Source organism: Paralichthys olivaceus, chromosome 8 (assembly GCF_024713975.1).
Source record: "Paralichthys olivaceus isolate ysfri-2021 chromosome 8, ASM2471397v2, whole genome shotgun sequence".
NCBI lineage: Eukaryota > Metazoa > Chordata > Actinopteri > Pleuronectiformes > Paralichthyidae > Paralichthys > Paralichthys olivaceus.
This window is the reverse complement of record NC_091100.1, coordinates 13,119,805-13,144,117: the sequence shown is the minus strand read 5'-3', so window position 1 is coordinate 13,144,117 and position 24,313 is coordinate 13,119,805. Positions and strand designations below refer to the sequence as shown.

The window sequence follows — 24,313 nt, the reverse complement described above, 5'->3', positions numbered from 1 at the left end:
TCAGTGAGTTGTGTCATTAATTACTGTTTTACACCTGCTTGTCTCAGCTAATTAGACATGCTGACACACACAAATACACACTCGCACAACACATGCACACAACACATGCACACACACACTCTATACGTTTAAACATGATTGCATGTGCGCACAGAAACACATTTTATATCACATTCTGACATTCGCACAAAAAAGTTTTTTTTACACTGACGAGTCAAAAATACCTTCTCATTTACACTTTGAGGAAGGTGAGATGGCAGGGCTCAACACAGCATTGGGAATCTCTCTCACTCTCTCTTCATCTCACATGCAAACACATCTCTACACCTCCTCCTCCCTTTTCTTCCCCTGTTGTTCTCCCGTCCTTGCACTTATTCCTTCCTGCACCCAGCATGTAACCCACTGTCTCTATAGGTTCACCATTCAGTCTGACTTTGTCTACACTATTGTGGACAAAGTTTGTTTTGCAAAATATCTACATTAGTGTGGACAGGGTGTGAAAGTGTGATTTTGTATTGCTTTGCATTGTGTGTGTTGGCAGAGTTGGAATTAGAATATTTTGGGTAGGTGGCCCTCACTTCTGACAGGCTTGTTGAGGGTTAAGAGTTAGTTTAGGTTTTAAAATTAAAGTTAGGTTTGATTATGGTTGGGTGAGGCATGTAGTTCAGGGTTAAGAAGTTCTCTTGATGACAAATTATATTCTCCAGGTAAGTGTAAGGGGCTGGAGATGTATCACAAAGATAAAAATACACATGCATCGTTGTGCATGTGTGTGTCTGTGTGTGTGTGTGTGTGTGTGCTTCTCCTCCCTGCCCGTTTTCTCAACAAAGGCCACAGCTGCTGCCGGTCTGCTGAATAAAAGATGACAGAGCTATAATATCAGGAGATTACCAGCTAACGAAACAATGATTTTGTTCAATTTAAATAGCGACATCAGTTGCATCACAAGCACTTTGCATGTCAACTGTGATATGATAATGTTTGTCTCTGAATGAAAACAGTTATCATCTGCACAGAGAGGCGCCCTGACTCCGTCTCTCCCCTCCCTGTGCTCTCTCACTTCCGATCTCTCTCTCTCGCCCCGTGCACACATTTGCTCCGGCTCTCTTGCCCTCCTGTGGTCTCTCATACACAAACACACATACACACACGTACACAAAGAGCACGTAGAGCGTATGGCTATCTCTCTCCTCTTTGAAGGGTTGCTTTGAAGCTATGGCACCCGTATCGATTGCAGCTCAGATGAGCTCGTTTCGCCAGAGCCCTGCGATTATCTGTCGCTTTATTTCAAACAGAGCGCAAGAGAGGGGGGCTTATGCACCCATCACTCACTCACACTCTCACAGTCAGTTGTACACTCATACATGAAGCACACACACACACACACACACACACATCCACACAAAAACGGGGATAATGAGACGAGCTTACACACTGAATCCCGATACTTAAGGCAAGCTGTGCTTTAGAACTGACAAGTGAGTGTGAATGTTAAGAGAGTAAGGACATAGTGAGAGAAAGAGACTATAAAGTCTGGAAAAGTGATGAAACTTAAAAGTAAAATTTCCTCCTGCAGCTCCACTCCACATTTAAAAACAAAATCAGTTTCTCCATAGACATTAGGAAAATCAGTTTGTCAAAAATTATCAATTATAGAATGCAAAGTTCATAAGAAGAGGGGTGAGATCTGGGTCACGGTTTATAACGGTTTGCCAACTTTTGGTTTCCACTATGAAAAAAAACACTCAATAAACATAGTGCAGCCACTGTGGGAAGAGGAATTTGCCCAAAGGAGGAGGTCGGAGAGTGAGCCGGGGTGACATGAAATGTTAATGGTCTGCCCAGAGCAGGAGAACTTCATGAAAGATCTGAATGAGACAATACGCTGGCTTTCATTTACACTGTCACTCACTCACTCACTCACTCTCTCACACTGTCACTCACTCACCCACTCACTCACTCACCCACTCACTCACTCACTCACTCATTCACTCTCTCACACTGTCACTCACTCACTCACTCACTCACTCACTCACTCACTCACTCACTCACTCACTCACTCACACTGTCACTCACTCACTCACTCACTCACCCACTCACTCACTCACTCACTCACTCACTCACTCACTCCTTTACTCTCACTCACTCTCTCACTCACACTTTCACTCACTCACCCACTCACTCACCCACTCATACTGTCACTCACTCACTCACTCACTCACCCACTCACTCACTCACTCACCCACTCACTCACACTGTCACTCACACTCACTCTCTCACTCACGCTGTCACTCACTCATTCACTCACTCACTCACTCACTCACTCACTCACACTCTCACTCACACTGTAACTCACTCACTCACTCACTCACCCACTCACTCACACTGTCACTCACACTCACTCTCTCACTCACGCTGTCACTCACTCATTCACTCACTCACTCACTCACTCACACTCTCACTAACACTGTAACTCACTCACTCACACTGTCACCCACTCACTCGCTCACTCACACTCTCACTGTCACTCACACTCATTCACTCACTCACTCGCTCACTCACTCACTCACTCCTTCACTCACACTGTAACTCACTCACTCACACTGTCACTCACACTGTCACTCACTCACTCACTCACTCACACTCTCGCTGTCACTCACTCACTCTGTCACTCACTCACTCACTCACTCACTGCTTTGATTAAACCTGAGACCACAGCTCCAAGTTATTATAGAGAATAAACATGTCTGTGTGTGTAATTCATGTACGGAATAGTATCATCACTGCAAGCACAGCGAAGCACCGGGAAACACAAAGAGAGAGAGAGAGAGAGAGAGAGAGAGACGCACACACACACACACACACACACACACACACACACAATATACAACTGCATAATGCGTATTGTGATGCCAGTAGAGCCGAACATTTTATAATTACAAACAATCACATGCTGTTTTAGTCTCTAATATCACTTCATGTGTCGGTCACATGGTTTGCACTAACAGTTTAATGAACCAATTTGGTTACGTCCCTGTGTGGGACCTAATGATGCGGCCACGTGGGCACAGAGGCAAATGTCTAATTGTGGTGAGGAGAGATTGCTATGATTGTTTGTTTATTCATGACTCTGAGGCAGGGTGATCCCCCGCTGACATTTAGTCTGTGCTTGAGAGGACAGACTCAAATAATAACAACACAGACAGAAACAACCGCTTCAGACCACAAAACACAGTCTCTGTCAATATGGGTTTCTTAGAGACTTTAAACTTGTAAAGAAGATGTGATAATATGTTATTCCTATGGTAATCAATCCACAAGTTGTTGAGAATATAGACTGTATATAAGGATGGACGGCTCCTCAAAAGTGAAGCCAAATTATCTTCATCACTCCCTCTTGGCTGACTGCGGTATAGGTCATAAACTCTGTCTCCTCCAAGTTAGCAGCTGGGACATGGACCAACACTAAAAAGTCAAAATACACGTCAAATAATTTTTTTCTCCGAGATGTTTTCTGTCATCTTAGGTTGTTGTTATTACACTGATGTTTGTTCAAGTGCTCATTGTCCCAATAAAGGTAATTTAATCAGCAATGATTGACAGCTGAGACTGACTCCTTATTGGTCGAGCGCGTGTATCAGCAGGACATCGATACTCAGGCTCCAAAACTTGATGGCTAAGATGGCGTCACCCACATTCGGAATATTTTGGCCTTATCATTGTACAATGGGAGGAAGTGGAGACATGTCATCCATCTTTATATAACCCTATGGCTGGGACACTGTAAGTCAAGGGATCACCAAAGTCATCAGAACACAAAATCTGAGGACCAGGGGTGTGATGCACTCACATGTGTACAAGCTCACTGTTTAGGTGTTGCTCATTTCAAGGGATGGGTAACCACTGTTCCTACTCACATAAGTCAACCATAACTAACCACGCGATCAGATGTTGGGTTAATGACTAGTTCCAACATTTTGATAACATTACACAGCATTCATCCAAACATCCACACAAGCACAGGCACAAGCAGTTTGTGTTTTACACAATAAGCCTTTGTTGTCACAAACGTTAATATTACATAAATATTCTTTTATTTCTTTGGGTGCTCAATTATTTATTTCAGCATTTATTTCTTTATACTAATGTCATTGTGTGTCCTTCATACTTTTACTTCACATATGCTTTAGTGATGATTGGATTTTCAAGTGCTTTCAAAATGTGCAAATTTCATCCACATTATGCAAACTGCAAATATCCTATTTCCTTAATTGGAGAAAAAAATGGCTCTGCTGCTGCAGCACTACATCTGTGCTGAGGTTCACAAATGTCTGTACCAGAAATACAGTATGTGCAAATTCAGCTTGTAGATATTTTGCTGCATAAGTAAAACCTTTGACTTGATGATAGCGTTAAAGAAAAAGTGATGGGACCACTTCAGTCGGCAGGATTCATCCTCTGTGGACCATGAACGTCTCTGCAAAATGACATGACTATCCATACTGTAGCTGTTAAGACATTTTAGTCTGCAACTGCACAACAGTGGACTGACAACTGACAGTCATCCATGGAGCCATGCTACTGGCCATAATACAGAAAACACCCAAATTGAATCAGCAGAGGCTGAGATATGTTAACGTTTGTCCATAGATCACAAATCCAGAATCCTACACTTTGATTTGACCTAAGGAATTTCTTTGTCAGAACTTCGATGTCTGGCCAATCCCCTGTTTTTTAAAGCAGGGTGACATCATCAGGGTCATTTACTCATTTCCAAAACTGTTTTTTTTCTTGTTTTGTTTGATGTAACACTGAGAATCAAATCAAATATACTTTATTGCCCCCATGGGCAAATTTATCTCGGGCCAAAGTGCTACAATAGATGCAGAACAGTACTTTGTACAGCAAACAACAAAATACTGTACACAAGGACATATGGTGTAAGACCCAGACATAGAATGCAGAGTTAAAGTGAGTTGAATATTGTACCTGCCATAAAACACTTAAAATGAAAAAACACTAAAAGGATATGACTCATAACAACAAAAACTGGCATTAAAACTTAAAACACAAAGTGTAAAATGTACCAGACGAAGAAACGTGGCTGAAGCAAGATGTTTCCTTAATGAGTAGTGTGATAGACGTTGGGTGGCTTGAGGTGGTTGGTCTTAAACTTATGGGCTCTGTTACATCTTCAGAGAACAGTATGTGTGACGGGTTAAGGATCCTGTTATTACCTCCACCATGGAGGATAGATTTTCAGATGTTTGTGTGTTAGTTAGCAGGATTACACAAAAACAACTGGACGGATCACCTCGAAACTCGGTGTAAGGATGTGTGAGGACGGAAACTTAGGAAACTTTGGAGTGGACACGGATCAGGAGGGAGATCCGGGAATCTCTTTAACATTGTGAGATAAGGCTTTTTTTTTTTTACATTACATTAACTTCATCCTGTTTCATCTAATTGATTCACATGTTCACAGCTTATGTCTTAGTTATATCTATGACAGATACAAATAAAGAATTCATTCAAAAGAGTTAACATTCAGTGAAACACATTTGCTTTGGCATGTTTTTGAGATGTTATCTCAGTGCTGTTTCTAACCAAACAAGGTTTTCTCTCTGATACGTGTAACCTGTGTGTGTATGTGTGTCTGTGTGTGTACTTATATTGTGTTTTAGGTGTGTTGGTGTGTCAGGATCATTTGTAATACTGTGAAAAATAGGAAAGAGACTGGTTACTCAACATTACACCTGCCATCTGTCTGGTTACATAGAGCTCATGGTGTGCATGTCTAAGTGTGCGTGTGCATGTGTGTGTGTGTGTGTGTGTGTGTGTGTGTGTGTGTGTGTGTGTGTGTGTGTGTGTGCAAGCGCAAAGGAGGTCTAGAGAGGCTGAGAGAGGGATGTCTGGGTGAGTAAGTTTATTAGCTGAGGTGGGAGGTTTATGTGCATAAGTGCACCTATGAGAGCCTGAAAGTTATGAAAGTGTGTGTGTAATAGAGAGCAAGAGAGAGGGAGAGCAAGGGAGAAAGAGAGACTGTATAAGTGTGTTAGTACACGTGTGTATGGTGTGTGCATATTTGAGCACTCGTTAGGTTGGTATCCAACCATTGCAATCAGCGGTATTCCTGACTCAGCATCAATAATGACCCCATTAGTCACAAACCCCTACTGGTGAGCGTGCAAGCAAACACACACACACACACACACACACACACACACACACACACACACACACACACTTAAATCACAGACACACACACAAACTGCCAGATGGACACCTCCTCTCATTAGGTGTTAAAAAACAACACTAAAGCTACACAGACACAACATGCAATGTAAAATCAGTGCAACAAATTTTCTTCCATCAACCAAAGCTGCTCGTTCAGTTCAGTTATCTTCACATCACTGCACTCATTAAGAACATTTGTAGCATGAGTGATCTTTCACTTTAACATTTTAAAATAATCCCGACCATAAAAATATGTTTTTTATAGCAGTACAGTATGTTGTGTAAAAATGTTCATCCCATTAAATATGCACAAATCTGCCCTTTGTTTCGATCATGTCTTTCAATAGAGACTAGAGTATGTAAATTATATGCAAGCATGAATTTAACATTCCACTTGAATTTCACACGGAAAGGAAAACATACAAATAAAAGGACGCTGGTCCACAACAGTGTATCTTCATTAGAAGTGATAATGTTTTAATGTGGATTTCAAGCCAAATTCTAAACTGTGTGCTCATGTTTTTCATATGGTCTTAAAAAGCCCATCTGCTATGATGTGACTTAAGTTTCATACTTGCAGTGGGTCACATGCCATGATGACAACTCAGGCACATCTCCATGACAACTGAGCAAGCTGCTGATGAGTAGTGAGAGTTTCAGAATGCTCTAAAAAAAAAAGGCTGTAAAGTGGACTTTGACGGATGAAATGAATATGAAGTATATGATGTGATGTGATTTCTCTGAGACGCAGACAAACAAACACGCAGCACTTCAGCCAGGAGCGTGAGTGACTGAGGTCAAGACGTGTTACTATCATCGATCAAAAGCCACTGATATGTGAGTGTTGTGTACTATATATATATATATATATATATATATATATATATATATATGTGTGACCTAATTATGTTTAGGTTAAGTTAAGTTAGGGGATGACAGTTATAAACACCAAGTTTAAAATTAACCCTCTGTGAAGCAGAGAGTCCTGGGGTCGGGGTATATGTTGGGTGGACGGGGCAGGGGGTTAGTTAGGGTAGAGTTGGGGTTTTGGCTTTAACGCTGCAAACCCGGATTACGTATGTATATTATTATTATTGATATATATTATTATATATCATTATTATATGACAATGTACTTAAATTGTTTATGTTTGATAGCATTACTTATCAAACGGACGTATATTCTACTATTATGAAGTAGAATTACTTACAAAAATATAAAAATATATTTTTTATTTCCTGACCACACATCTTTTCTCAACAGCAGCAGGTTCCAGAAGTATTTTCACCACTATTATTCTCCTATTATTATTAAAATTTGAATGACTGCCACAATATTTCATGAGTTTCATGAATAAATAGATGATACTTTATAATTATGTCATGGCTGCCACCTCCAGTTGTGATGGTTAGGATGTGTGTGCTTTTGTGTATTGAAACGTGAATGCAACTTTATGCATGTAACAGACAATGCTATCGACACAATGCTTTATGGCATTGCTTGTTTGTGGAGAAAGATGAGGAGAAAAAAGAGGGAGATGAAGAGAGAGTGGTTAAAAGTGAATAAGAAAGGAAAGGGAGAAATTGAAAAAAACTGAACCCCCCTCTGCCCCCACACCCCAAAGACATGTAAATCCAATAGATCCTTTTTTCTTTGGATCTGCACCAAATTGCACACACTCATAAATATCACTCCCCTAAATATTGTTTCATTGAGATCCAACAACTGTTTAGAGAATTCAGGGAAAACTATCTTGCAATGTAAAGAAATTCCTTGATCCACCCCTTTGTTCATATCCATGCCAAAATGTAATGGATTCTTTCTTGGCCCATGTCCCGTCCTTTCACCAAGTTTCAAGGAAATCTGTAAGGTTGTTTTTGCATAATCCCTCTGTCAAACAGACAAAGGGGACAGAGGTGAAAACATAACCTCCTGGGCAGGGTAATTGCCAAATGGCTGTATAATGTGCATAAAAATAAAAATATGAACATATAACATTAATGTGTACACATGCACACACACCCACATAAGGACAGTGGGAAGTGAAAGGTCCAGTAGAAAGCTGTTCTGCTGACAGTGTAAGGGTCAAAGGTTATAGGTCAAAGGTTACAGTCCAGTCAGCAAGAGTGGACGCCACTGGAGACCTCACCTCTGCTAGACCCTGTCTGCATATATGTCTGTGTCTGCATGTGTGTGTATGTGTGCTTGTGTGTGTGTGTGTGTGTGTGTGTGTGTGTGTGTGTGTGTGTGTAGATAGATGACCTTTTGCACGTATTAACATTTGTGCCATATTTTCTATCGTGTAATTAACCACGAAGCTCACAGTAGGTATGTGATGCTCACTTCATGTATTTGCATGTGTGTGCTTAATGTGCCAGTGTGTGTGTGTGTGTGTGTGTGTGTGTGTGTGTGTGTGTATGACCCCATGCCCCACATCCTGACAGGAGGAGCCAGTGGGCTAAGAGTGGAGCGCGGGAACCTGAGGTGTCAATCACGGACCCAGATTGACAGACGAGTTAGCTAACGCTGCTCTCACATTCACCCACACATGCTCCCTCTCAGGACAACACACTCTGTCACCCTCTCAGGCTGGACGTCTTTCACTCCCTCTTCCTGTCTCTGTCTCCTCTCTGCTTCATCTCTGTCTCACCCTTTTTTGTCTGTCTCGCAGCCTGCGCCTGTACATCCACATGCTGCTTTCAGTCAATTTACCCCCCTTCTCTCTCCCTGTCTCTCTCTCTCTCTCTCTCTCTCTCTCTCCCACCCTGTCTCTTTTCGTTTTCTCTGACAGATGGGTGCCTCCAACCATATCTGTTCCTACTCTCTCTCCCTCAATTCATCTCCTGTCGTCAGTTTCTTCACAGCACATAATTCAGGCATTCAAACATACAAACACGTTTACAATGCACTGACATCTTTGTGTGTAAATGAGTGTTAGTGGATGTTTGAGAAAATAAATTAGAATTTGATTTTATGTGTGTGTGTGTGTGTGTGTGTGTGTGTGTGTGTGTGTGTGTGTGCGTGCGTGTGTTGTTCGTTGCTGCAGGGCATGTTGAGTTGGGAGCATTTTTTTTTATCAAGGGCCTTTTCGTTTTTTTACAACATCTGACAAGGCTCATAGTGGACCAGTGATCCCATCTACTAAAATAACTAGTTGGAGTATATTTGTCACGTTCACCAGGGAGCTCATGTTTTTGTCTGTGTTTGTTCATCTGTTTATTAGTTAAAAGCATTACTCAAAAAGTGCTTTCAGGAGTTTCATTAAAGTTGGCGGGGGGATATGAACCAAGGAAAAATCATTACATTTAGGTGAGCATGTAGATCAGGGGGCAGATCCAGGATTGAAATTCTTTTTGTTGATTTCTCAGAGAATAATTCATGGATCTTGATAAAAAAAAAAAACACTGGACATGTTTCAGGGACTGATATTGATGAGTGTGTACAATTTGGTGGAGATCCAGTTATTTAAATGTGGTTTCATAAAGGGACTATCTGGCCTTGTGGATGTCTGCTCTCGACTGTCTGTACTGTGTCTCTTTGTCAGCAGGATTTCAAACAGACTACTCAGTGTGGAAGTGCATTTTTCCACTTCCTTTAACTATATTGTATGACAAATAAATCATTCATTCTTGCAGTGTCCTTCGTTGATTTTCTGATATTAGGATCTTCATAATCTAATAATTGTCATGGTTTCTCAACATAAACTGAAATTTAAGAAGAATTTGACCTTGTCCAGTTATGGCAGCACTGCAACAAAGATCCTTCACAAATTCTCCTTCTGAATGAGTTTGGAGCTTTTTAACTATTAACTCACTCACCGCGAAATGAAGCATATTAACATATGTCCCTGCAACTCATTCTGCTAAGCTGCATCTCAAACATTAATGTTAACATTGGCCTGAATATCTGTCATCCAGCATCCTGTCACTTAACCCTGACTGTGACCTGACCGACATACATTCAGAAGAGAGCACCCAGAAGGACATCACGGATAAAAATATTTGCTGCCATATGAATTTTTCTCTTTTCCTGAGTTGCTTTTGACTTTGAAAAAAAACACAAGATTTCACAGGTCCAATTAACATATAAAAGCTGCCAACAGGAGTTAATCATTTTATTCTGTATTAAATATTTGAGCTGGTGTCAAACATGTGGTCCTTGGATCACAAACAGACTGAACTCAAGCTCTCAGTCAGCGGTGAGGAACTTCACACAGCTCCTGATTCAGTTTTCAGCTTTCAGAGAAATGGTGGACAACTCCATATTATTTTGGGTGAAACTCAACTCCTGTAAGAGCAACTCTCTGAGCAGCTGAGCATGAGTCCTCTGAGATTTGAAGACTCTAATGCATAATTCTGTTGTCAACTCAAACCAAACTCTTGTACTATATCTGGGAGAGAAAAAAAATCAGTAGTCATTGTAAGCAGGAGCGTTCTGAAGATGAGCCATGTTTCAATGACATGAGGTGTCCAGATTGCGCCAACACTGCTGCAAGCACTGCCGTCAATGACAGACTATAATAGTGTGAACCTGACCACCAGTCATGGAGAGTACAAGCATGACAATAAAATGCATCCTGGTGTGATCACAAGGCCGCAGCTGAATATCAAGTCACACAAAATACAGAGAGAGTGATTAAATCAACTGTGTTCCATATACATTGATGATTTGGTTCTGTCATTAATGCACAATGTGTCATTGTATGACCTGTAAAACTATAGCGCTTGTACAATGTGCTAATTCTATTGTTTACCTCACAAGTGTCTAGACAGACGAGCACATTTCTGCTGATGTGGTAACTTTGCATGGTTGTAAATTCCTGCCTCTAAGGAGCAGGAGCTAATGTACAGTGTCTTGTTTGAAAAAAGCCTTTAAATCTGGTCTCCCAGGTTTGTATCTCATCTTCTCACCGCTGTACCTGCAGCCACACGCCCACAACACTGCAGCCCCGTGTTGATTTGAATCAGGGATATTAATAAGGATATATTATCCTTGCAGGATAAGGAGCATTGCACTTTATGAGCAATTACTTGATAACATCAGCTAATATGGATTTATTTACTCAAAGGTTGGTTTATACTTCTGTATGATTGACGCTGCAGTAACATGTATTATTTTAGTTATATATATGTTCAATTGATTCATGGAACATTCAGGATCCTGTCACTGTTGATTCTATTCTAATTAAGCCTGACCAATTTATCAGTTGGACAATAAAAATTAGCCTATAGGAGCTTTTCACAGACATATGGGTGTCAGAATTTTTTGTTTTTGCTGATATGAAACAATATCAAAACTTTATTTTTACAGAATAAACAAGATGAAAAGTTAAATATGATTCTTTATTTTCTATAATATTTTCAGGTTCTACATATTTGGTTGGTATTTTACTTGTACATTTTTTTATTACATTTTGAATAGGTTATATAAATATATACAGTATACTGTATATCTACAGCCCACAGGAAGGATAGATGGATAGATGGACAGAAAGAAAGATAGCCAGATGGATGTATATCTGGGTGATATGTTTATAACAGAATGTTTTTATTCTGCAATATCAGTTTGGCATCGGCCCCCAAAAAATGTTTTGTTTTGTTTCTCTTAAAATTATCTTCACATGAATTGAGAAAAAACAGCAATGGATGGAGGGTCCTCACAAGTATAGTTAGAGCTATGTGATTTGTGTGCATCTGTGAATACATGTTCCGCTGTGCACTGAGGCAGTGTGTCTGGTCTTTGAAGATGTGTGTGTGTGTGTGTGTGTGTTTTCTCTCGGGGGCCATTACAGTGTGTGAATGGTCTATTAGTGGGTTAAACACACTCACTGTGACCTCAGTTGCAACTTTAACCCCTCACTAGGCCCGAAGCACTTCACTGCTCAGAGAGACGCTTTTCAATTACAAGGTAAGATCTGCGAATCTTTGCATTTATTCAGCAACACAAAATCTGGTCAGCGTGAAAGGTAAAGTTTCACGCTGTTTTGTTCTGTTATTGTGTTTGAGTTTGTGTTTCTGTGTGTTTGTGCTTTTCATGCTCAGGTGAGAAACTGAGTCAACGAGGGAAAGTAAAGGGAGAGAGCCGGCTCAGATACATCAAAGTATTGAGCCGTTCTGTCAAACTGTATTCAGAGACTGTTTTAAAAACATAGCCTCTCCTTCTATTCTACACCCTGTTTGCATCTCTCTAACTCTTTCTCATTGTACGGCGTCCTGCATAATCTTATCTTTCTCATCCCTCCCTTTGCCCTCATCCTCTGATTCCATTCCCCCAAGTCTCCCTCTGTACTTCATCTCCCTGTGTACTGCTCCGTCTTCCATCTGCTGCTCCCCCCCCCCACCCCCTTCAATGCTTCCCTTTCGTCTCGACACCTGACAGAGAGGGGATCCAGCAGTAAATCTCCTAAAGCGCAGTCGTACACCATCGTTCACACCACAAAGCGGGAGAAAGGGGGAGAGTGAGTGGAAGAAAAAAAAAAGAGGGGTGGGGGGAGTTTGCTGAGGAGGAGTACAAAAGATACAAGATAACAAAAAGACAAACAGACACAAACTGGCATGAGATGGTGGTGGTGAGGAGCGGGGGGGGGGGGGGGGGGGGGGGGGCAGACACTGATGGAGGTGCTAAAAGAGTGATGGGAGGGAAGAGACAGTGAGGGAGGGAGATAAAGCTTTCACGTTACTCACAGACACAGTAGACGGTAGCCCATCCATGCACACGCACACACACACACACACACACACACACACACACATATATAACGCAGGCAGGATGAGCAGCTTGATTAAGATTCCCCTTTGGCCAGAAGACATCCTTCCTGCGTCGGCAGAGTGGGACATATTGGGCTTAGCTCCTCAGGCAGAAATCGTCAACTTACAGAGCGACCACCATTTGGCACATAGCCTCACTTAATAACCTCATAATAAGGGGGTAGAGGCAAGTTTTCTAAATGTCTGAAAACACTTGAAAAAACTCGATTCCTTTCCCTTTGCAGGTAGAAGAGTGAGCATTTTCTGTTTTTCAGTGCCTGGTGCGTCATGTTTTATGACGCAAAAACTGAGCCACTATCTCACTTCACTGTCTTGCCAAATGAACATGTTCACGTGGGTGTCACGTTTCCATCGCTGCTGATCAGAGCCGGAGCCAATAAAAACCTATGGATACTGCACAGAAGGGCAGTCACTTTTTATTCGACATTTATTCAAAAGTGGTGGTGGGGGGGGGTCTTCTAACTGTCATAATCTGTTCAAATTCAAAATACACAGAAGCCAATGAGACTGAAGTAATTCGTCTCCTGATCCAGCAGAGAGGGATCACTGACCTATTGCCTGCCCTCTTGACCTATCAGTGAAGTAAGCCTGCGTAAATGTAAATGTTACGTTGTTCTGCAACCAAAATGGAGGCCGCTAGCAAGCACGGTCATGATGAGCAGACAATCACGACCCCAGAGCCTCTGAGAAGCAGCGTGTGACTACATTTTGGGTTCTACACCATAGAGCGCAAAGCACCGATGAAAGGCGAGGCTGTTTGTCATCTTTGCACAAAGCAACTCTTACAACAGCAGCAGAGGAGGAGGCACCACAGACCAGCTGAGTAACGTCATGTTTTCAACCGGGCCTGACTGAGTGCACCGCACATTTTCTGTCCTGTCAAATTTCATTCAAACTTCACATTTGACCCAGGAGTGAATGACATTTGTTTCAGTTTCCATTGAGGATGAAATTGAGACGTCAGTGGGTATTCTGACCAATGGAAACACAGCTTAAAGGTTCAGTGTGTAGAATTTATTGGTGAATACGGATCTAAACATAAAGGGCCCATTCTAGGGTAATATATTATATTTCTGCCAATAGATCCCCTTCAACTAGATCTTACACACTGAACATTTAAGTGTGTGTGCATACATGTGTCAGCCTGTACCGTCTGTGAGTCGATGCATCAGCTCTATTTTTCCACGTGGATTTAAATTGTGTCTATGCCTACAGATGCAAATCCAGTCTGCCACATGAGTCCAAACTTAAATTTGTGTGTCTGTATCTGCGTACTTGGGATTGTATTTCTGTGTGTGGTTGTGTGTGCGTGTGTGTATATGTGTTTGTGTGTGTGTGAGACAGCGGGCTGGGCAGAGTGTCCATAGCTGGTGGTTTATGGCTGCTGAGGTCTGATTACATTGGTGCGAGTGGAGGGGTGAGCAGACTGGTGCTTCTATCTGTCTTCTGTGTGGCTGACTGAACAGACACCCGGCGAATGGAGATGGCTCAGCCAGAGACACTTGGCCTGCCTCCCAGAGATCTCACAGGGAAACAGCCACATAATGGATTCGCACGAGGGAAAAATGCACCAGATTCATACTTGATTTGCGAGTTCCACGTCCATCATTGAAATTTTATTTCCATTATCTCAGTGAAAAGTGTTGAACCCTGGGGTGGGGAGCTGTGAAACAATGCTTTCCATGTGTAAACCCATTTATTACCACAATTTATAATCGCTTGTCCGCTGACCCCGATAAGACAAGTTAGCATCAAGGGTTTCTACAATAATAATTTATCACGCTGCACTTACCTGACTGTGTTAGCGGGCTGCCAGCACTGCCAGGAGCAGATAACCCCTGATTTATGCTGCTGATCCCACAGAACCTGACCTGAAGGTATTTACCGCTGAATTAAATTTCACAAGTCAGTTGACTACACAGTATATAACAAATAAAGAGGTCCAACTAAAACGTACTAGGTACCAGTTCTATAGACCATAAAACCTTTAAAACTATATCTGATCTCTTATTTCGTGCAGTCGAAACAATTCAGTTTACAATTTAAGGCAAACAAATGTGTCAGAGAACATCGTGTGTTTTTTTTTTTTCATCAGTCAAAACTATCAATTGCTAATCAAAACTGTAATGAATAAAGTTTGTTCTATACCAAATTATCAAATAATTGTCAAATCCTACTTTTCTCAAGTTTTAAGTGAAATGTTTTGGGTGTATTATAGTTCTTATGCAAAACAACATATTTACAATTCAAAGCCAAAGCATTTTACAGTCCACACTTATTCTCAGTGCCTATAATTTTTCATTAACAGCCAAATTTGAAGGATCCTGGTATTTTTTTTCCATCTCAAGGTCAACAAACCCTTCACCGAACAGAACTTCAGTGTTACATTTTTGGTCAAATTATCTTTTCACGTTGCACAGACTTTCTTTAATTCTACGACAGAGTGTTTTTCAACATCTTGATCTTGATGAAAATAAAAGGCATGGCATCTTAGATAATATCACTTAAGCAAAAAATATACAGTATATAAATACAAACACACACACACACACGTATGTTAGCTTGAAAGTCGTAGAATGGGGCAGTGATTTAAGGTGTTCTTGCCTAATGGTAACTACAGTAGACTTATATAATACACAGTGGGATAAAGCAGAGGTAGCAAGACTGTGCGACTGTATGACTGTGCGCTCGTAAGGAGAAGTGACAGAGAGAAGGGGGTGGAGGTGTAGATGTGAAGGGGGGGGGGGGGGGGGAGCAGGAGGCTGGATGCTGTTACATTTATTGAGAAGTAGCTAAGCCCTCTGTGCTCTGGGAATTTGAAGAAGATGAGGAGGGGGGGAGAGAGGACAAAAGTTGGGGCCGACAGATGAGAGTGTGTATGAGAGTGTGTGTGTGTGTGTGTGTGCGTGTGCGTGTGAGAGTGACGTCGATAAAGATGAGAGATAAGAAGGAAAAGGAGGAAAATAAATAGACATAAAACCCAGGATGAATGCGGTTGGAAGAGAGAAAGAGAGAGAGTGCTGGAAAGATGGACAGTGATGTATAGGTGTACTGGGCAGCTCGGCACAGTGAGTACAGCACAGGGTCGGTCCCATGTGTGCGCCATGTATGGAATTAAAGGGAACTGTGTAAAGTGACGAGGGAGTCTCAGATGCCTGATTTTCTTGCTGCTCGCTTCCAGTCTCTCACCAAGAATCCCCTTCAACCACTCGCTACACTGTGGTCTGTGTTTGAGAAAGAGTGAGACAGCAGAGGTAGGGAAAAAAGAGAGGATAAAGAGGAAGATAATGAGGAGGGGGGGCTTGTGTGTGCATGCATGCATGAAACGATGTGTGAACACATGTGTGCACAACTGTGAGAATGTGATTTTTTTCTTTATGCGAATCCTAACTGTGGATGAAAACCAAGGCTTTAGGTTTTTAATCAGCCCCATCTGAGCGCTGTACGGGGACTCTGAGGAGCTTTCATGTAGAGTTTCTCTTTCTCTCACACACACACACACACACACACACACACACACACACACACACACACACACACACACACACACACACAAAGCATCCCCTCATGCCTTCTGTTCTAAATTTACACCTACCATGAGAACAGAAGAACGGGTGGTGGGGGGAGGGGCAAGGAGGAGCAAGGCAAGGTAAGGGGAGCGAAGAAGGAGAGGAGCGGTAGAAAGGTAGAGGACAGAAGCGCGGAGACAGTGGGTGGAGGAGGAAAAAGAGAAGAGGGGAGAGTGCACGGGTGCCACACAGGAGGGGTGACAGAAGTGTAGACGGAAATGAGGAGAGGAGAAGAAGACGAGAGGAGGAGGAGAGGAGCCAAATTTGATTTAGATGGCGGGCAAGAGAGATGGAGAGCGGGAGTGGATGGAGAGAGTTAGACAGACAGGGGGAGAGGGAGGGAAGGAGGAAGAAGGACAGTGGTATATTAGTCAAGGTGTCCAGTCTGTGTATTGCCTGCTGTGCAATACCACCCCCCTGATTTACTCTGCCGAGTGACTGATGAGAGGGAGGAAGAGAAGGAGGGATGCAGGGATGAAGGGATGAGAGAGGAGGGAGGTCTCACAAGGAGCGTTTAGGCCAAATTAACGGCACCTCATAAATTAGACTAACAGCCAAAGTGGAGGGGCTGGAGGGGAGGGGCTGTGGACCTATATGTGTGCGTGTGTGCGTGCGTGCCTGTGTACACAAGTAAGTATGTGTCGTGCATGTATGTGAACGATGGTGCGTCAACCGAGAACAATTTGAAGCAGTGCAAACAGATTACTCTCTGATGAAGTAGCGATATCCAGCCGCTCACTCATACAAACACAATTTTCCCTTGATTACCACACATACCGAAGCGTTTTCTCTGGCTCATAAACTGAAACAGCAGGAGGACCATACACATTCAGGATGCTGAATTTAAGTTGCCCTCCCTTGCATTCATGAAATATTGATTTCAATTGCACTTTTCCACCCATGCACAAGGCTTCAATTAATGTGAGGTTGACGTGTTTGCCCAACACATTTGGATATATGTAACCTTGTCTCTTTGAATATATACTCATATAAAACCAAATTTAATTAGCAGATAAATTTTATGGGCAAAGTAATTGTGCCCGGGCTTTCAAAATACAGCATATTTCATATCGGACCTAAACTGCTCACTGCCAAAGCAAGAGGCTCAAAATATCAGCAAAATGTTCACTGTCAAAGTATTTCATTTATTTTTCCTCTAACATCTGCTCCTGCCAACAAAAGCATGAGTAACATTTTAATGGTTCAGCAAACAGTATGTTTTGGCAAATGGAAGTGTTCGGTTAAGGGTTTGGGAAAGATCGTGTCGCCTCCAATAATGTTCAAAAAGTTAACAGTGACTCAAAGTTGATTTCAGCCCATTTAGACCTGATGCAACATATGGGTGTGTGCACCTCTAAGAGCGATGTTTGCATGCCTCTGCCTTTAGAGCCAGATGAGACGTCTCATCCACAATGTCATCGTTTTCAAGTGACTGATGAAATATCCCTGAAATGCTTGGGAAAGGTGAAATGCATTATAGGAAATGCAGTTTGTTTGTTTGTTAATGCTTTTAGCCTGCAAACAGGTTTTTAAAGGAGAAAGGAGAGAGATATTGAAGCAGATTACAGCAGAGCTTCATTGACCACAATGAGGATGATTCAGATTTGTCCGCTAACCCAAGTTTTTTTAATTAAAGGTATAAAAGAAAACCCTCAGGTTTTAGGTGGCTGTTTCCAAACAACGCTCAGGTTTTAAAAAGAGTCTTTATTTGGCCCCCTAGGTCTCATTGGGTTAATGCGAGATGGGATGCGTTGACTAATTCAACATTTCATTTCACCACATCCACGAGTTTTCCTTGACCTAATCTGAGGGGCCTTGTGTGGCTTCACCTAACATGACACAGAACAAACTCCTGCCACCGTCCTGAGCTTTGTCCTCCTCATGAGTGACATCCAGGCAGTCTGTGAATGTATTTTACAGCAGACAGGGCTTCTGTATGAGAGCTTTCTATTTATAGTAAAGACCTTCAGCTAAAATAAAGTAACTCAGTCTTCTCACTTCATGTATGTTCCCTGTTACCGTTCAAGCCACACGCAGCATAAACTCCCCCTCGTAAATGTTTTTCATGTCACTGCCTTTAAATTCTAAAGAAATGTTAACTCTGTCAGAAGTGCAGGCACTTGGCGATCACAGTGTGATTACAGCAGCGCTTGACTGATACTAATACAAACACACACACAGACACACTAAGCCACCCACACACCAATCTTGGCAGTGTGGAGTTGATGCTCGGAGTGATTAAAGTGGCGTGCTCCTGAATGTGTCACCTGGGTGCTGCTGTATCTTAAATCAGGACAGTGGGGCTCAGATTGGGTATTGACTGGCCCGCAGAAGTCTCCATCCATCACGCTGAGAAACGATAGCACAGATGTAGCCATATACCACTGATGTTGCTCTCCGGCAGGCAGAGGTGACGTTGGGTTAGGGTTATGGCACCAGCGGTTATTTATGCCACATGGCAAGCAGACAGAGTGGGGGCCTGTGTCACGGGGCAGATGCCGACTGACAGGCAACATATCTGCACGTCAAGCTGTGGATAAACACACGTTCAGGAGTCAACACAAAGGCACACGTACACCTGCGACAAATGTGGGTTGACAGACACATATGCTCATGTGTAGCACTTATCGGAAGAGTTCCTTTTCTGGATCTGTCCTGTTGTCTCTCACTCAGCGACGCACACACACACACACACACACACACTCAGAGGTACCACTCTGTCTTGAGGGCCTGAGCAGCATCTTTTGACTGTGTGCCTAATGATAATAAATGAGCCATCATGGGTGAGGAGGGAGGCACTAAGTCATCCTCTTCATCGACAGGAGGAAGACTGGGAGCCCCAAGGTCACCCCACTGTCAGCATCACTCTCCCTAACAACTCCTCTCGCTCTCTCACATGCACACATACATGCATGTATGTGTGTGCTTACACATGCACCTGCAGAAAAAGTGCCACAAAGTGCACCATGACATGTTAACTGTCACACACTGTTTGTGAACACACCAGACACCCGGAGTAAAAGTTGCTTTAATTTAATATTTTTAAATTTATAAGTGTACCCTTGCTTGTCCTAGGTATTAATTTGCACCAGGAGAGGTTATATTATATTGAGACTAGATGGGGATCTCTCTAATTCAGCAGCTCTTGCTGTGTGTGGGCAGTCCAGCCAAAGTAGAATCATCAGCTTGTTTCCTCTGAAGAGTTTTGAGGAGCCTGAGAAGGTAAAATAATCCAGTATTTCATTTGTGTATTTTCCTTTCATTTTGCAAGCACTAAACTTAATCCTAACCCCCGGGCCAGAACCCACTGCTCAGAGTTGTAAATAATCACAAAAAAAACATTGATTTGTAATGATTTTCTTGTTTCACTCTAAAACGTGGGACATATTTATAAAGAAAAAACAGTTTGCAGTTATCTGTGAAGCCCTGCACTTAACCCTCACCGTGCACAACCTTTTCCTTAAACAGCACCAAATCAGATCAGCTGGGGAAGACTAGCATTGCATAACTAAAACACGTCTTTATAAAAAAAAAAAAAACCCTCCTGATTTCTGTCGCTCTCCCTAATGAGCTGCCACGTACTGTCTTCTCTCAGAGGCACAGATCAGAATTTAAATCTAAAGAGGGATGGAGGAAGGGGGGGTCAATTTTTACAGCCGAGAGAAGCAGAACCAGAGACGTCCAAAACCAGTGAATTATATTAATGCTGTACTAAAAATGCAAGTTTGTGGAAGACAGGAGGGAAGAGAGGAGGCATCAGAGGAGACGCGAGAAACAAACAGGGAGGTAGCACCTTCACTTTCAACTATGGGAATTCTTTACACACGCACACACATGCGACGTGCACACAGCAACAAACATACACAGGTTGCAAGTTGAGACTGGAGCTGTAGAAAGCTAATTTGCACCACATTGAAATGCATCTCAATTAAAGAGAAACACATCGAGGTGCCAGGGGAGGAGAGAAGAGAGAGATGTGAGAGAACGGGAGGGAGGAGCGGGGTGTGAAACAGATAGTGTGTGTGAGAGAGTATGAGAGTAATGGAGGAGAGGGGGGTTGGGTGAAGGGTGGACTCCACTGTATTTGGCAAGGGACGAAGGGAGGGAGGGAGAGAGAGGGAGAGTAGGGAAGAGAGAGAGGGAGTGTTTTCATCTCCCTCTCTTGGAAAAACATCTCATTTTGGGATGAATCAGATTTAGAAAGGGTGTTAGGAGGTTGAGGCGCAGCTAAAAATCCTAACTAACTTCAACCTCGTTATCACCAGCGCTTTGGTTCGGTGCCAGCGTGCCAGGGCTGTCCCTGCTACAACTGTGTATATGTGTGCCTGTGGTTGTGTCCGTGGGAGTGTGTGTTTACTGATATTTTTAAGCCCAAGGCCAGAGTAGAATAGAATAGGTGAATGCGCGCAAGACACAGTAAGGTGTGTAGGCAAGTGTGACTGCAGGCCTCCATCTATGTGTTTCAGGTATTTTCATTTTTGAGAGAGTGCAGAATGCTTTATGCCATATTTGTCAATGATAGAAATGAGATAATAACCACATTTGAATGTGTATGTGCCTGGTAACTGCATCTGTGAGAACAAACAACAACCGGAGGAAATAACACACACACACACACAATCTGTCACATGAAAAAAAATCTGGATTGGCTTTGTATGCTGCTTCCATTTTGCACGGACTGTCATGTTCTTAAGACTGCGATGATGCTGCCAGTTCACCACTTTAACAACACCAAGTAGATCCATTCTTTCATGCTCTTGAGAGAAGCTCAACTTGTCTGTTTCTTACGAGAGCACTTTAACCTGGTGTTTGCTTCTGCTCCGACACACATTAAGTCACGCCGCTCTTAGACTAAAGGGCATTCTGGGAAATCAAGTTCTTTTGATCCTATTCTAGTCTAATGATGTAGTGCCCATATACTCCTGACAGCAGCCCTGTAACTGCACCTGGATATAAAGCACCTACTTCATAACCAACATCAGTGATAATCTGATGATCAGTGTTATAAGTATCATTAAGAGGAGCCCAGCATGACAATATTATCATCACCTTCATCTTGACACCCATCAGTGACGCCATGTGAGCACATCATCTGAGAATACATCATCTCATTTTCACCTGACAAAAAAAAAACAGATGGGGGTCGCCAGGGCTAAATGATTGGTTCATTGCATGATTGGCTGGCCGTGTCTATGTAAGGAGGTTCAAAATATTCTCAGAGGAAAGGTGTGTACGTGAATTTCAGCCCGAGAATGCAGGAGCTAAATTGAGGAGGGATGACAGAGGACACTCTCCCAGTGAAACAAATTTCTTTTGATACGTTCTTACTTTTACCTTAACTTAAGCTGGAATCATGAGGTAGAAAAAAAGAAAAGTTGTGATTATTAAATAGCCACCGCTCACCCTGATGGTAACACTGAAGGACACAAATCATTTCTTTCATGCACTTTCACGACTGCTTTTGGGGCCATTGCAAAGCGGGGATACAGTGGAGTGGATTTAAGGTCGCCTTTGTTTGTATTTATGTCTTTTTGGTCAATCTTTGTACGCTTCCCTTATTTGTCTTTCGTGTGGTACAGCTAAGTTAAAATAAGCAATGGCTCTCATTCATATATCCCTGCTGCTGGTGACGGGAATGTCAAATCCACATGAACGTATTGTGTGTCAGTGAAGGGCCCTGACAGCTAAATATATAAATATAAATAGCTAAAAGAAAAACTGCTTACATGGGTTTTCTTTTTCCCTCCAATACTTTGAGTTAGCATAATCTCTCTCTCTCTCTTTCCCTCTTTTGCTTTTTGCTCACTTATTCTTCCCTTGCACATGACTGAGTAGAGCACCCACAGACACACAAATCACAAAAAACACACTTTCCTGAGTCCATGCTCCACCATGACGGCCCCATCCTGTACACGGACAATAAAACACATCAGCAAACTCCTCAGACAACCTCCACGGGCACACCGTCACGTTCCTCTGTGTCTTTACTGCCTCTCAATCTGCCCTCCATGACACCGCTTATGAGCCTTTTACGTTGCGCGCGGCCTGACAGATCGAGTTGTCATTACATTAAGTAGGGCCTCTCGATTAGCGCAAATGGTGGCAGGCAACCAGATAATCGGGCTGTGGACAGCAAGTGTGGCTATGTGGGAGGTGAGATGCTGGCGGATGGTGTGTGGGAGAGTAATGTTTTATGTCGGAGGAAGTGTGATATCTCCATTATAGACAAGCTTAATTGATAAACAGGACAATAAAAAAGCAAGCAAATGGCCTCAAATATTTCTGCCTACAGCACGGCCAGAAACACTGTGGGACGCCACCATCTACATATATATAGCTCTGTAATGGCACTGACAATAATAGCATATTAACTAGAGGCTTTGGAGCGATATCAGACAATGTCATCATTGTAGAAGAGGAATAAGAAAGACCAATAAAATCTCTCATGAAAATAAAAAAAGAGGGATGCTTCCCTGAGGGATCCCTAAAATGTTTCTTTGCTCTCACACCCCTCTCACCTTAGCCTCACCCCCACCACACACACACACACACACACACACACACACACACACACACACACACAGGATTTTACTATCTCCATCCCTCCATGATAATTGTCACAAATGGTTTAATTCCCATGCATAATAAGAGGGAACTTCACAGCCATGGGCTAATCATTTTTTTTTACACAGAGAAGCATCGCAGCAGCACTACCTTTATTGCTGTCAATGCATAAAGACGCATGTAATTGAAAAGAAGACAATAAAGTGATCGTTAAGACATGCACGTTCTCAAATGTGCAAGAGAAGCTGCACAGAAACAGATTGCACCCATGCAAACATTGCTTTCTTTCTTTCTGTCTTTCTTCAAAGTGCTCACCAGAAGATGTGGATGAGAGCTCGGTGTACGGAGAATCCCGAGGAGTTTCCCGTGTCTCTTCAGCCCCAAGTTGAAGGCAGCGATCAGACGCGCTCCCACGGTCCCGACTCAGCTGCGGAGAGAGAGAGACACAGAGAGGGAGAAAGAGAGAGCGAGGGAGGGGGGTGGGGGGGTGTGGGGGGAGGAAAAGGTGCGAAAAGGAGGAGAGCCACGTTTTAGTATCAGCTCCAACACACAGGCGGCAATCCAGGTCAGCCTGCCTCAACCCACCAACCCGCCCAAAAAAGTACATCAGTAATTACCCCCGTTTAGATCACTAATCCACGGCTGCACCTCTACAACGAGACCGGATGACCACCGGAGAGAGGGAGGGAACAAAAAGAAACAAGAGAGAAGCGGCTGTCAGGCTTTCACTTCAAACTGATGCTGACGATGCGCACAGAGATAAGCTCCGGAGGGGAGAGAGAGAGGGAGGGAGGGAGAGAGAGAGAGATACACAGTCACTGAGAGAGAGAGAGAGAGAGAGAGAGGGAGGGAGAGAGAGACACACACAAACTGAGAGAGAGAGAGAGAGACAGACAGACAGATACACAGAGGGAGATACACACACACTGAGAGAGCTAAAGAGAGAGAGAGAGAGATCAGAGGTGCAGTGGTGAGAGACAGATCTGGAGGATTGAATAAAAAAAACACACCACCTAAAAGTTATTCAAGTAGGTCAAGATATGAGAGAGAGAGAGAGAGAGAGAGAGAGAGAGAGAGAGAGAGAGAGAGAGAGAGACACACACACACACACACACACACACACACACACACACACACACTGTCCTGTCTCCCTGACCTCAGTGGACATTACATCG

General features: G+C 42.8%; 1 protein-coding gene across 14 annotated transcripts in view; it reads right to left on the bottom strand.

Moving 5' to 3' along the window:
• ptprdb (protein tyrosine phosphatase receptor type Db) overlaps positions 1-23,906 on the bottom strand; it is a 145,263-nt gene extending 121,357 nt beyond the window's left edge. For 10 of the 14 annotated variants that reach the window (XM_069530207.1, XM_069530211.1, XM_069530214.1 and 7 more), the window contains exons 1-2: positions 23,756-23,906; positions 23,454-23,565 (exon numbers count right to left, since the gene is read on the bottom strand). The gene's annotated coding sequence lies outside the window, so the exon portion shown is untranslated. The remainder of the gene's footprint in view (positions 1-23,453; positions 23,566-23,755) is intronic. The other 4 variants (XM_069530217.1, XM_020100390.2, XM_069530220.1 and 1 more) reach the window with 1 other exon arrangement.
• Between the last annotated feature and the right edge of the window lie 407 nt (positions 23,907-24,313).